Source organism: Lytechinus variegatus, chromosome 14 (genome assembly GCF_018143015.1).
Source record: "Lytechinus variegatus isolate NC3 chromosome 14, Lvar_3.0, whole genome shotgun sequence".
In the NCBI taxonomy this organism is placed as follows: Eukaryota; Metazoa; Echinodermata; class Echinoidea; order Temnopleuroida; family Toxopneustidae; genus Lytechinus; species Lytechinus variegatus.
Window position 1 is genome coordinate 18,515,068 of NC_054753.1, and position 13,435 is coordinate 18,528,502.

The window sequence follows — 13,435 nt, forward strand, 5'->3', positions numbered from 1 at the left end:
TCACATTGGTCTTACTGGTGTACTGCAGGACCCCTTCTTACAAAGAGTTACGTTTGATCCGATCAACCTCAACTGTATGGAAATCCATCCATGTCAAAAATCTTTCTACAAGGAATTGGCACAATGTCCCTTGCAAACAAAGAGAAGCTGATAGAATATTTTAGAAATTAATGAATGTATGAATTAAAACATATGTACAAAATATTTTGATGGAACGTGCATTTTGTAATGTTGACATTACTGGCTACCAAATAGTTGTGGATGATCAGATCAATCGCAACTGTATATGGAAATCAATCCATGTCAAACAAAATATCTATAATAAATTGACACAATGTCCCTTGTAACGAAGAGAAGCTAATGCATATTTTAGAAATCAACGAATGTATGAATTATGACATATGTACAAAATATTTAGAAGGAACATACATTCTGTAATGTTGACATTGCTGGCTTTCAAATGTTGTGGATGATAAGATCAATCGCAACTGTATATGGAAATCCATCCATGTCAAACAAAATATCTATAGTAAATTGACACAATGTCCCTTGTTAAGGAGAGAAGCTAATAGCATATTTTAGAAATCAACGAATGTATGAATTATGACATATGTACAAAATATTTAGAAGGAGCATGCATTTTGCAACGTATAAATTTCTTGCTTTTGAAGGTTGTGGATGATCAGATCAATCGTATCCCTTTATGAGACGGGGTACAGGGAGTCCGAGATATCTGTGATACCCCGTTCATACTGTGCTTTTCCCCGGTGACCTTCACCGGGGAAGTTCGTCAGCGATGGGGAAAGTGTCCATTATGAAAGGTACACATGGGCACCTCTCCGGTGAACTTCGCAGAGACATCGAGGAGACATCGCAAATTCTGGAAAGAGTCTCTGAACCATCGAGCATGTTCGATTTTCTTGCGGCTCATCGAAGTCTCCTTTATTCCTAGGATGTATCTCGGAGACGCCGCGGAGGCGGAGGCAACTTTAGATACATCTGGAGTAGCAAGCAATAGACCAGTTCGTAGTTACTGCATGGGCAATTTTGGTCAAATGACCTTTCATTTCTTTCATCATGATAGGCAGATTTCAAAGCAAGATATTACGTAAGCTTGCCTTACATAGCAGGATGAAGAAATTGAATAGACCAGGTGACTAGAATAGCACACCAATGAACACTTAATGAAGGTATTTGTTGCATTCCTACTTTGAATGCATATCTTAGCATGTTGCACAATGTACTTGACAAACTGTGAAATACGAGTCGTTCGTGGAAGCATTGTTGTTTTTTGTGGATATAAATGAAAACGACAATTCAAAAGAATATATGAATAATCAAGACATCAAAGTTGGTGCTTATCTCATTAGATTTTAAAGCACCATGTCACATAGCACAAATGACCTTCTTCTGATCATGCGTAGAATCTTTTGATCATGCGCAGAAAGGAACTACGAACTGGCTTATTGAGATAACCTCTTCAGGCAAACAGCCTATAGCTTTGTCCACGGAAAGGAAAAGAATCGAAAATTCAGTGAATGCATACATTCTTTTACAATTAGTCACGGAGCTGTAAAGCCGATTCATGAATATTTTTTGTGATTCAAATAAGGAAAATGAATATGCAAATCCCGAACGGAATAATTTTGTTACGTTGAGGAAGGTGCACAGCTTTTAGACATTTGGTCTGCATCATAATTAGTGCAATAATATTTTAAATACATGATAGCCAAGTGCAGAAATTCATTAACCTATTTAATAAAACATTTAAATTGCTATCTGACTATTTTCATTGAAAAACCTCTAGAACAAATTGCATTTATTTGCATGTTTTCTCTCACTGTAACAACATACTATGTTTGGAATCATTGTATTCGTTAGAAAACTAATAGAGATTATCTTTGCGCAGAGGCAGTATCGTAGCCAATGAGGTTTATCCGAGGCGCGATTATTGCTAGTTGAAAACTTATCCCAATACCCCGCTCTGACGACGTGAAATACCGTCGGCTGTAGCAATTTTTCCAGATCTCCATGGAGATCTAATAATTCAAAACAAAGGAAATGCCCCATTTCTTCTCCTCCTCTTTCTTCTTCTGCTTCATTTTCTAAATTTTTATTCTTTCTTCATTCTTCTTCATTCTTCTTCATTCTTCTTCTTCTTCTTCATTCTTCTTCTTCTTCATTCTTTTTCTTCTCCATTGTTTTTCTTCTCCATTTTCTTCTTTGAAATTACTTTTCTTAGTTGCATCGACGTCCCAGAGACGTGAACGTCGCGACGTGATAACTGGTTTGAGACTTTGCAGCAATATCCCAAGGACTGTGTAGGGCAAAGTAATTGTCAACTTGTCTGGAGACGTTGCAGAGACATCTGCATAGTTAGACCATGGAGCTATTAACGCAGATAGCTGCATGGTCAGACCGAATGACGCTTTGCTGGAAACGTCTCCGCGACTGTAGTCTCTGCAACGTCGCAAAGACGTCTCCTTTATAGGGCCTTAAGGTACGTCACATTGATCTTGCTGGTGTACTGCAGGACCCCTTCTTACAAAGAGTTACGTTTGATCCGATCAACCTCAACTGTATGGAAATCCATCCATGTCAAACAAAATATCTACAGCAAATTGACACAATGGCTCTTGTAACAAAGAGAAGCCAATAGCATATTTTAGAAATCAATGAATGTATGAATTATGACCTATGTACAAAATATTTAGAAGGAACATGCATTCTGTAATGTTGACATTGCTGGCTTTCAATGTTGTGGATGATAAGATCAATCGCAACTGTATATGGAAATCTATCCATGTCAAACAAAAAATACAGTAAATTGACACAATGTCCCTTGTAACAAAGAGAGCTGATAGAATATTTTAGAAATTATTGAATGTATGAATTATAACATATGTACAAAATATTTAGAAGGAACATGCATTTTGCAATGTTTAAATTTCTTGCTTTCGAAGGTCGTGGATGATCAGATCAATGGCAACCCTTTGTGAGACGGGGTCCAGGGGACCGTTTCATCAACATTTTTGTCTGACAAGATTTGACATCTTTGCTTGATTCTGATTGGCTGAGAGGCACTGTTATAGTAACTGTCGGAAAAAATGGAACTTGTCGGATGAAACGTAAGACAAGTCCTTTCATGAAACGCTCCCCAGGTCTCCGCGATATCTGTGATACCCTGACTGCGCTTGTCCCCGGTGACCTTCGCCCGGGAAGTTCGTCAGCGAAGGGGAACGTGTCCAGTATGAAAGGTACACATGGGCACCTCTCCGGCGATCTTCGCAGAGACGTCGAGGAGACATCGCAAATTCTGGAAAGAGTCTCTGAAACATCGAGCATGTTCGATTTTCTTGCGGCTCATCGAAGTTCCCTTAATTCCTAGGAGATATCTCGGAGACGTCGCGGAGGCACTTCTGCAATTTTAGACACATCTAGAGTCGCAAGCAAGTGAGATAACCTCTTCAGGCAAACAGCCTATAGCTTTGTCCACGGAAAGGAAAAGAATCGAAAATTCAGTGAATGCATACATTCTTTTACAATTAGTCACGGAGCTGTAAAGCCGATTCATGAATATTTTTTGTGATTCAAATAAGGAAAATGAATATGCAAATCCAGAACGGAATAATTTTGTTACGTTCGGGAAGGTGCACAGCTATTAGAAATTTGGTCTGAATTACAGTGTATAATTGGTGTAATAATATTTTAAATACATGGTAGCCAATTAAGAAATTCATTAACCTATTTAATAAAACATTTAAATTGCTATCTGACTATTTTCATTGGAAAACCTCTAGAACAAATTGCATTTATTTGCATGTTTTCTCTCACTGTAACAAAATACTATGTTTGAAATCATTGTATTCGTTAGAAAGCTGATTGAGATTATCTTTGCGCAGAGGCAGTATCGTAGCCAATGAGGTTTATCCGAGGCGCGATTATTGCTAGTTGAAAACTTATCCCAATACCCCGCTCTGACGACGTGAAATACCGTCGGCTGTAGCAATTTTTCCAGATCTCCATGGAGATCTAATAATATAAAGCAAAGAAAGATCCCCCATTTCTTCTCCTCCTCTTTCTTCTTCTGCTTCATTTTCTTTTCTCTTTCTCCTTCTTTTTTCTTCTTCTTCATTCTTCTTCTGCTTCCTTTTCTTCTTCATTCTCTATCTTCTTCTTCGCCTTTTTCTTCTTCTTCCTTTTCTTCTCCTTCTTCTTCTTCTTCTTCTTTGACATTACTTTTCTTAGTTGCATCGACGTCCCAGAGACGTGAACGTCGCGACGTGATAACTGGTTTGAGACTTTGCAGCAATATCCCAAGGACTGTGTAGGGCAAAGTAATTGTCAACTTGTCTGGAGACGTTGCAGAGACATCTGCATAGTTAGACCATGGAGCTATTAACGCAGATAGCTGCATGGTCAGACCGAATGACGCTTTGCTGGAAACGTCTCCGCGACTGTAGTCTCTGCAACGTCGCAAAGACGTCTCCTTTATAGGGCCTTAAGGTACGTCACATTGATCTTGCTGGTGTACTGCAGGACCCCTTCTTACAAAGAGTTACGTTTGATCCGATCAACCTCAACTGTATGGAAATCCATCCATGTCAAAAATCTTTCTACAGGAAATTGGCACAATGTCCCTTGCAAACAAAGAGAAGCTAATAATATTTTGGAAATTGATGAATGTATGAATTATGACGTATGTACAAAATATTTTGAAGGAACATGCATTCTGTAATGTTGACATTGCTGGCTTTCAATGTTGTGGATGATAAGATCAATCGCAACTGTATATGGAAATCTATCCATGTCAAACAAAAAATACAGTAAATTGACACAATGTCCCTTGTAACAAAGAGAGCTGATAGAATATTTTAGAAATTATTGAATGTATGAATTATAACATATGTACAAAATATTTAGAAGGAACATGCATTTTGCAATGTTTAAATTTCTTGCTTTCGAAGGTCGTGGATGATCAGATCAATGGCAACTCTTTGTGAGACGGGGTCCAGGACCCCGTTTCATAAAGGACTTGCAACTGTTGTAACTTTGCCATTATGGCAACAACCATGGAAACCTTGATTCTGATTGGTTACTGAGTTCTGTTACCATGGTAGTTGTCATTATGCCAAATTTACAACAGTTGCAAGTCTTTTATGAAACGGGCCCCTGGTCTCCGCGACATCTGTGATACCCCGTCCATAGTGCGCTTTTCCCCGGTGACCTTCGCCGGGGAAGTTCGTCAGCGAAGGGAAAAGTGTCCAGTATGAAAGGTACACATGGGCACCTCTCCGGCGAACTACGCAGAGACATCGAGGAGACATCGCAAATTCTGGAAAGAGTCTCTGAAACATCGAGCATGTTCGATTTTCTTGCGGCTCCGTCCTCGAAGACTCCTTAATTCCTAGGAAATATTTCGGAGACGTCGCGGAGGCATCTCTGCAACTAGAGACATCTAGAGTCACAAACAAGTGAGATACCCTCTTTAGGCAAATAGCCTCTAGCCCCCCTCTAGCTTTGTTCACGGAAAGGAAAAGAATCGAAAATCCAGTGAATGCATACATTCTTTTACAAGTCACTGAGCTGTAAAGCCGATTCATATCTATTGTGATTCAAATAAGGACAAAATGAATATGCAAATCGCAAACGGAATAACTTTGGTACGTTGGGGAAGATGCATAATATTTAGACATTTTGGTCTCATTATTATAATTGCAGTATTTAAATACGAGGTTGCCAATACACAAATTCACTAATCTATTCAATAAAACATTTAAATTGCTATTTGATTATTTTCATTTGGAAAACCTCTAGAACAAATTGCATTTATTTTCAAGTTTGCTCTCACTGTAACAAAATACTATGTTTGGAATCATTGTATTCGTTAGAAAGCTGATTGAGATTATCTTTGCGCAGAGGCAGTATCGTAGCCAATGAGGTTTATCCGAGGCGCGATTATTGCTAGTTGAAAACTTATCCCAATACCCCGCTCTGACGACGTGAAATACGGTCGGCTGTAGCAATTTTTCCAGATCTCTAAGGAGATCTAATAATCAAAATCAAAGAAAGAATAGCCCTTCTTCTTATTCCTCTTCTTCTTCCTCCTCTTCCTCTTTTTCTTCAAGGAAAGTAGGCCTACACTTCTTAATCGCAGCGACTAGGTGAGACTTCGCAGCAACATCCTCGCGACTATCATACAAAGTGTTTGACAGCTTGTCTAAAGACGTCGAATAGACTTTTCCTTATATTTTAATATACTTCTATGATGGAGACATCTCCGTGACTGGTGAGATTGGACCTTTTATGTAGGTATCATCGTTTTTTTTTCTGTTCTCCCGCATGTCTCCGTGATATCCCTGAGAGGTCTCTTGGAACTCGCGGAGACATCGTAGAGACGTCTCAGCAGTTGTGGAAATAATTAGTCTCTTTCAACTGATGGAGATCAATGTCTCGGAGACGTCGTGGAGACATCGCAAAGACAACAAAAAGACTGCAAACAGTCTTTTAAAAAAATCGAACAAGTTTAATGTTCTTGGGACTCCTCGGAGACATGCTGTTTTTTAGGAAATGTTGTGGAGAGGTCGCTGGGGCGTCTCCAGCATATAGCCGTTGACTATGGTTACGGAAGGACTACGACCAACGAAAAGCTCGTGAATCCATTCTATTCTGTTCCATTCTACTCTGTTCCATTCTACTCCAAGCCACTGAGCTGTAAAGTTGATTCATAATTGTGATTCAAATTAGGACCTACTGAATATGCAAATCCTGAACGGGTAAACTTTTTTTAATACGGTAGGAAACGTGCACACCATTGAACCATTTTGATCTGAATATTTGTTGTAAATTATCGAAGTAATGTTTTTTTTTATACTATGTAGTTGGTGATACAATGTCATTCTACTGAAGAAACAAATATTTTGATTTGAATGTTGGGACTCGGAAAACTTCTAGATCAAATTGCTTTTATTTTCAACATCGATCTCACTGTAACAACATACTTTGTTTGGAATCATTGTATTCGTCAGGAAACTGATTGAGATTATCTTTGCGCAGAGGCAGTATCGTAGCCAATGAGGTTTATCCGAGGCGCGATTATTGCTAGTTGAAAACTTATCCCAATACCCCGCTCTGACGACGTGAAATACCGTCGGCTGTAGCAATTTTTCCAGATCTCCATGGAGATCTAATAATTTAAAGCAAAGAAAGGTCTCCATTTCTCTCAATATCCTCCTCCTGCTCCTACTCCTTCTTCTTTCTTCTTCTTCTTCTTCTTCCTTCTTCTTGTTCTTCTTCTTGTTCTTCTTCCTTCTTCTTTTTCTTCTTCTTCTTCTTCTTCTTCTCCTCCTCCTACTTCTTCATCGTACCACCACCCGATCCCCTTTCTCTCGTGAGTTGCAAGCTTTCGTGACGTCAAGCTCGTCATTTTTAGGACGTCATTGAATAATGTCACGTCTATTTTGACAGGGACAGGGGTTCTATTGCGTTTGCTCACTCTTAGGATGATCATAGGAAATGTTACCATTCCGAGGAGTTATTTTTGTGAGTGAAATTTAGAGACAGAGTGGAATGCAAATGTCACGCTGTAAACACATCTTGGATAGTAAATAGAGCGAATGAAAACCGAACATTTCGTGCCAATATGTCCGTATAATGCAGTTTCCACTCTAAAATTGTCTTTATCTAAAATCTAAAATTGTCCTTATCCTTCCAAACTTTTCTAAAAGAGAATATATTTTCCGGGGTATAAGACTATCAGAATGCTTAATTCGAAAGGATTTTCTATTCTGTGTTGTGATTGTTTGTGTGCGATACGAAGGGCGATCGATGAGAATCTATTATGACATGTAAATATATAAATCATTTCTACCGAGAATTCATATACATGATTTCAGTAAATATCTGCATAATTATCAAGAGAATGGAGAGTGGGGGGGGGGGGGGTATGGAGATAAGGACATGCATGGGACCTATAGCATCTGCTTCAAGCTTCAAACCATGACTACGAATCACGTGACCAATTGATTACGTGTTTTTAACTGTTGTTCCTTTGGATTAACTGCCACTGTTCATGCGCAGTGCAACAGAGAAACCATGAAGGAATGTGGTTTAATCATACACCTTCCGGTTTTTCAAACCAAAACGGGAACGCGATGGAGGTCACCGAAGATGTAGTGGTGAAGAATGAAATTATCCTACACTTAAATTTAGACCTTAGCTAATAATAAGACACTTTAAGATCAAGTTGGATAGATACAGCGTGATTAGAACGTAATAAGACCAGCTGTTAAGACTTCCGTAAACAGAAAACCCCAAGCTGCTTTTTACGCATCGGTCTGCGACTGTCAAAACGCATTGGAGGAAACACGCCCCCGGCAGCGCGTGGGTTAAGAAACGTCTGCCGAGTCGACGGCGCCACGCGGTCTTCAGAAGCTACCTTGTGTCGAAGACTCTATCTATATTGAGGTTAAAACTGCCATGAAAGTGTCTCGTAGAAGGGCGTTGGCTGGATTTAAACGCACAGGTGAAGACAAAATGGATGAGGGTGAACAAAACAAAGAAAACAAATTGAGGGAGCCTGTAGGTATTACTTGAAGATGATATAATTCCTATTTTTTTCTCTTATTTTCTAATTTAGTTAGAGCGTGCCCGGCCCCGAGTACGAGTGCGTGCGTGTGTGTGTGTGACCGGGTGGGGGAGGGGGTTCCAACAGTGGATTTTGAATGGCCATAAGGGGGGGGGGCCTAATTGTCATCGTTTATTATCCCCTTCAAAATGGAGGGTACAAGATGGGAAAATTATATACTAACAGACGTTTTAAGAATATTTAGATTTAGATTTATTTATTTCCATTAAAAATGATATAATCGACGTAACAGTGCAAATACATATTCAATTCAACCAACAAATAAATAACTTTACTTCAATATTTTATTTATCATATTTTTGCTAAAAATCACACAGTGACCTAGATTTCCTGTATATTCGATAGCAGCCCATAGAAGATGTTGAAAAAATAAATAAATAAATGACACAATGGTTAATACACTGTGTTTACAAACAGATTATTTTTATCTCTTTCTAATCAAGGGGTGTTTAACTGTACCAATTTCATATCATAGCTTGATAACTTTCATGTGTTGTAAATTCATATAATCAATCTTATAGTATCACGACCGTCCCAAAATAATGATGGACCAAAATACACCACCACTGTTTCAGATAAAGTCAAAGCGCACTTTCTTATCCCACTTGATCGCTCTAATTGTAACTGGAATTATGATTAGATCCTCTCAAATATGATAAAATATTAACGTGATATTAACACAGCAGCTCAAAAGTATTACCCAAATCCCCGTCACCTAAACCCACCTAAGCATCGGCTAAGCGTCTGACGTGCTTGCGCATGACGACTCGCAGCAAAAGGTGGGCACATTTTTGGAAATTCGGCCATCGTATACCGGACAAGAAAATGCCTCGCAGCTGCCATTTTTTTAAACACGCCCTTTTATTCTTCTATCTTTGCACCTTTTTCTTTGTTATCTCCAAAATTTACAAGGATTTTAATTATACCGCTTAACAAAAGACATCCTCTGATTATTCGCCATGCCTTCACGGATTTTCTATATTTTCACTTCGGCTAAATATCAGGTGCCGATTTTGATATCGTTGTGGAGCAATAAAGACATTTGAACTATTGTTGCACTATCGTTGCCCTGCCTAAAATGTCATAATTTCTTTCTTTTTATCTTTTTGTTCTTTATCTCAGTTGTGATTACTCATAAAATAGTACTTTGATACTTGGTACTCCTGTCTGCAACAAACATGTCAATAATTCTATTTTGGTAACATCGATCAAAAACATTGTCACGAGATTCAATATTGTTGCCATAAAGATATTTTTAGGTGTGTGTGTCGGGGGGGGGGGGGGGTATCTTCACGAAAAACGAAAATAAAGGCTATTTCTATCATTATGTGCTCATTTTCTGAGATGAGCCAAAATCATTCAGATGAGAAGTATGCTACTAAAGCATCATCCCCACTGTTTCTGCTTTTAATATAGATTTAATCATTAAGTTATTCTTGTCTTGCGTGATTTCGATACAGATCTCCTTTTTATTTACATTTTTTTCATCAAATTAAAAATCATAGAAAAATACAGATCCACGAAAGTAACAAGTACATAAAAATATAGAAATGTACAATCACGAATGGTAACCTATTTTCATCTGCATCCATTGTAGCAGAACATATTCATAGCATTAATGGTAGCTGCAAAAAAGAGAAAGAATTTGACTTCCGAGACGCAGTTGATTTTTGTTCTCTCGTAATACATTTCAAAAAGAGGTTATTTGTCAAGAGTTCGTTTTTTTTTTACCGCCTCGAGACTCACTCAAAAAAGTTATCCTGCACCTTCTTCATCAGTTTGCAAACCTGGGGCCGTTTCATAAAGCTGTTCGTAAGTTAAGTGTGACTTTAAGAACGACTGGTGATCCTTTCTTACTCGCAAAGAAATCGCTAATAATTACGCCATTTACCACAAGAAAGGATCACCAGTCGTTCTTAAAGTCGCTCTTAACATACGAACAGCTTGATGAAACACCCACCTGGGCCCTGTCTTACAAAGAGTTGCGAATCATCCGATCAGTATTTTTATCTTTTTATTCAAATCAACTTTTTTGGGGTGGACTTGTCCTTTAAATATGCGTATAGCATTGTATGCCTCGTCTCCGACATACAATAGAAACACCTAACGAGCAGGCCCCGTCTTACAAAGAGTTACGATTGATCCGATCATTTGTAATAGGTCCATGATCCGATCAACCTCAACTCTATGGAAATCCGTCAATGTCATAATTAAAAAAAAGGAAGTTTGCGCGATGTCCTTTCTAAACAAAGAGAAGCACATTGACAGTTCAAGAAAACAATGATTGAAAAAAAAAAAGTGATTGTGTGAACATAACATAGCATATCTAGAAAATATTTTAAACAAACGTACATTTTACGTTGACATGGCTGGCTTTCCATAGTTGTGATTGATCAGATCAATCGTAATTCTTTGTAAAATGGGACCCTGGTATCCTGCCATTAAACAATGCCACGACCTGTTGTCACTATAATTTTAAAGGACAAGTCCACCCCAACAAAAACTTGATTTGAATAAAAAGAGAAAAATTCAACAAGCATAACACTGAAAATTTCATTAAAATCGGATGTAAAATAAGAAAGTTATGGCATTTTAAATTTTCGCTTATTTTCAACAAAATAGTTATATGAGCGAGCCAGTTACATCCAAATGAGAGAGCTGATGACATCACTCACTATTTCTTTTGTATTTTATTATATGAAATATTTTTATTTTCTCGTCATTGTCATGTAAAATGAAGTTTCATTCCTCCCTGAACACGTGGAATTCCATTATTTTAACATTCTGTGCTTCAGGCAAGGAGGTCCTAATCGTCAAATTCGTAAAAATTGAAATATTGTATAATTCAAACAATAAAACACAAAAGAAATAGTGAGTGAGTGACATCATCGACTCTCTCATTTGGATATAACTGGCTCGTTCATATAACCATTTTGTTGAAAATAAGCGAAAGTCTGAAATGTCATAACTTTCTTATTTTACATCCGATTTTGATGAAATTTTCAGCATTGTGCTTGCCTGATTTTCCTCTATTTATTCAAATCAACATTTTTCCGAGGTGGACTTGACCTTTAACAAACGCAGTTTTATCTTATAACTTATCTTGAAATTATAGTGATAATGGATTTCTGTGATAGCGGGGTGATATTTCAAGACATGAGGGGGCTTCGCAAAACGACGCAGAACGCATTCAAGGACATAGAAAACCTATCGTCAAATGCCCTTTATGACAATGAGCAACCCAACAGTCTTTGTCGAAAGTTGGTGAATCAAAAAAAGCAGTTTCGTCCTGGATTCTGGACAAACAACAAGTTTTGCAAGTTTTCGTCAGCTCTTCCTGCGCATGATCAAAAGATTCTACGCATGAACAGAGGTAGGTCATTTGTACTAAAGTGACATGGTGGTTTAAAATCTAATGAGATAAGCACCGTCTTTGATGTCTTGATTATCCATATATTCTTCTGAATTGAGGTCTTCATTTACATCCACAAAAAACAACAATGTGTCCAAGAACGACTGGTATTTCATAGTTTGCCAAGTACATTGTGCAACATGCTATGATAATGCATTCAAAGTAGGAATGCAACAAATACCTTCATAAAGTGTTCATTGGTGTGCTATTCTAGTCACCTGGTCTATTCAATTTCTTCATCCTGCTATGTAAGGCAAGCTCAGGTAATATCTTGCTTTGAAATCTGCCTATCTCAATGAAAGAAATGAAAGGTTATTTGACCAAAATTGTCCATGAAGTAACTACGAACTTAAGACGAACAATTTTCGACAAAGACCTACCCGCTGTCCATTGTCATTTGACGGGTACACAAAAAAAACTGTGGTGTTAACCGGTGTACATAGAGGACCACACCAGTTATTTTACAACGGTGTTAAATTGGTGGTGTTAGTTTTACACCTATAGGTGTTATTACAACATCTATGGTTGTTACATTTACACTCTTTGGTGTTATGTTCAATCTCTAGGGTCAGTAGCGGACCGTGACCCGGTGGAGACAAAGCATGGGGGAGCATTGTTCACAAACAATGCAGTGCCCCCCCCCCAAAAATGCTTTGTCTCCGCCGGGTCACGGTCCGCTACTGTCTAGGGTGTTATTTTAACACCTCAGGGTGTGGTCCTCTATTAACACCAATTGGTGTCAGTTTTAACACCACGGTTTTTACAGTGTATTTTCAATACATGTACAGTGTTATAGAATTGTTCTGCGTGGCAGTACGAAAACTGACAAATAATCATCACTGATGACGTTGATAATGACGCATGATATGAACATTTATTATAAGATTAAAATCATCCTGTTTGGGAATCATCTTTTGGCCGTATTTCAACAGGAGATGTTTTTTTATGACAAAGATCAGATACCAACGTACAGGTGACTTGAACATGTTCATGTGACAATTTAAAGAGTGATAAATGCGATCAATATTTAGAATCAATGGCGAGATAATGGTTAACTCTTGACAGCTGACAATTTTCTCTGGCTCTGAGGTTTCGCTTCATTTCTAGGAACTATATATGACACACCGAAGACATATACCTGGGGGCCGTTTCATAAAGCTGTTCGTAAGTTATTAAGAGCGACTTTGAGAACGAGTGGTGAACCTTTATCATGCACTTAACCATTGTCAATGAATATACGATTTCCACAAGAAATTATCACCAGTCGTTCTTAAAGTCGCTCTTAACTTACGAACAGTTTTATGAAACACCCACCTGGTTGGTGTTTCATAAAGCTGTTCGTAAGTTACGCAAGACTTTACGCACGACTGGTGACC

The 13,435-nt window shown here is 38.2% G+C and overlaps 4 non-coding genes across 4 annotated transcripts; all 4 read left to right on the forward strand.

Annotated features, from left to right (window-relative positions):
• Positions 1 to 1,897: 1,897 nt before the first annotated feature.
• LOC121428234 lies at positions 1,898 to 2,038 on the forward strand. Its single transcript, XR_005971756.1, has one exon. It is a non-coding gene; the product is annotated as a U4 spliceosomal RNA (small nuclear RNA).
• Positions 2,039 to 3,890: 1,852 nt separating this feature from the next.
• On the forward strand, positions 3,891 to 4,031 carry LOC121428235. The gene has a single exon (XR_005971757.1). It is a non-coding gene; the product is annotated as a U4 spliceosomal RNA (small nuclear RNA).
• Positions 4,032 to 5,907: 1,876 nt separating this feature from the next.
• On the forward strand, positions 5,908 to 6,048 carry LOC121428237. Its single transcript, XR_005971759.1, has one exon. It is a non-coding gene; the product is annotated as a U4 spliceosomal RNA (small nuclear RNA).
• A 996-nt stretch (positions 6,049 to 7,044) lies between these two features.
• Positions 7,045 to 7,185, forward strand: LOC121428236. The gene has a single exon (XR_005971758.1). It is a non-coding gene; the product is annotated as a U4 spliceosomal RNA (small nuclear RNA).
• Positions 7,186 to 13,435: the final 6,250 nt, after the last annotated feature.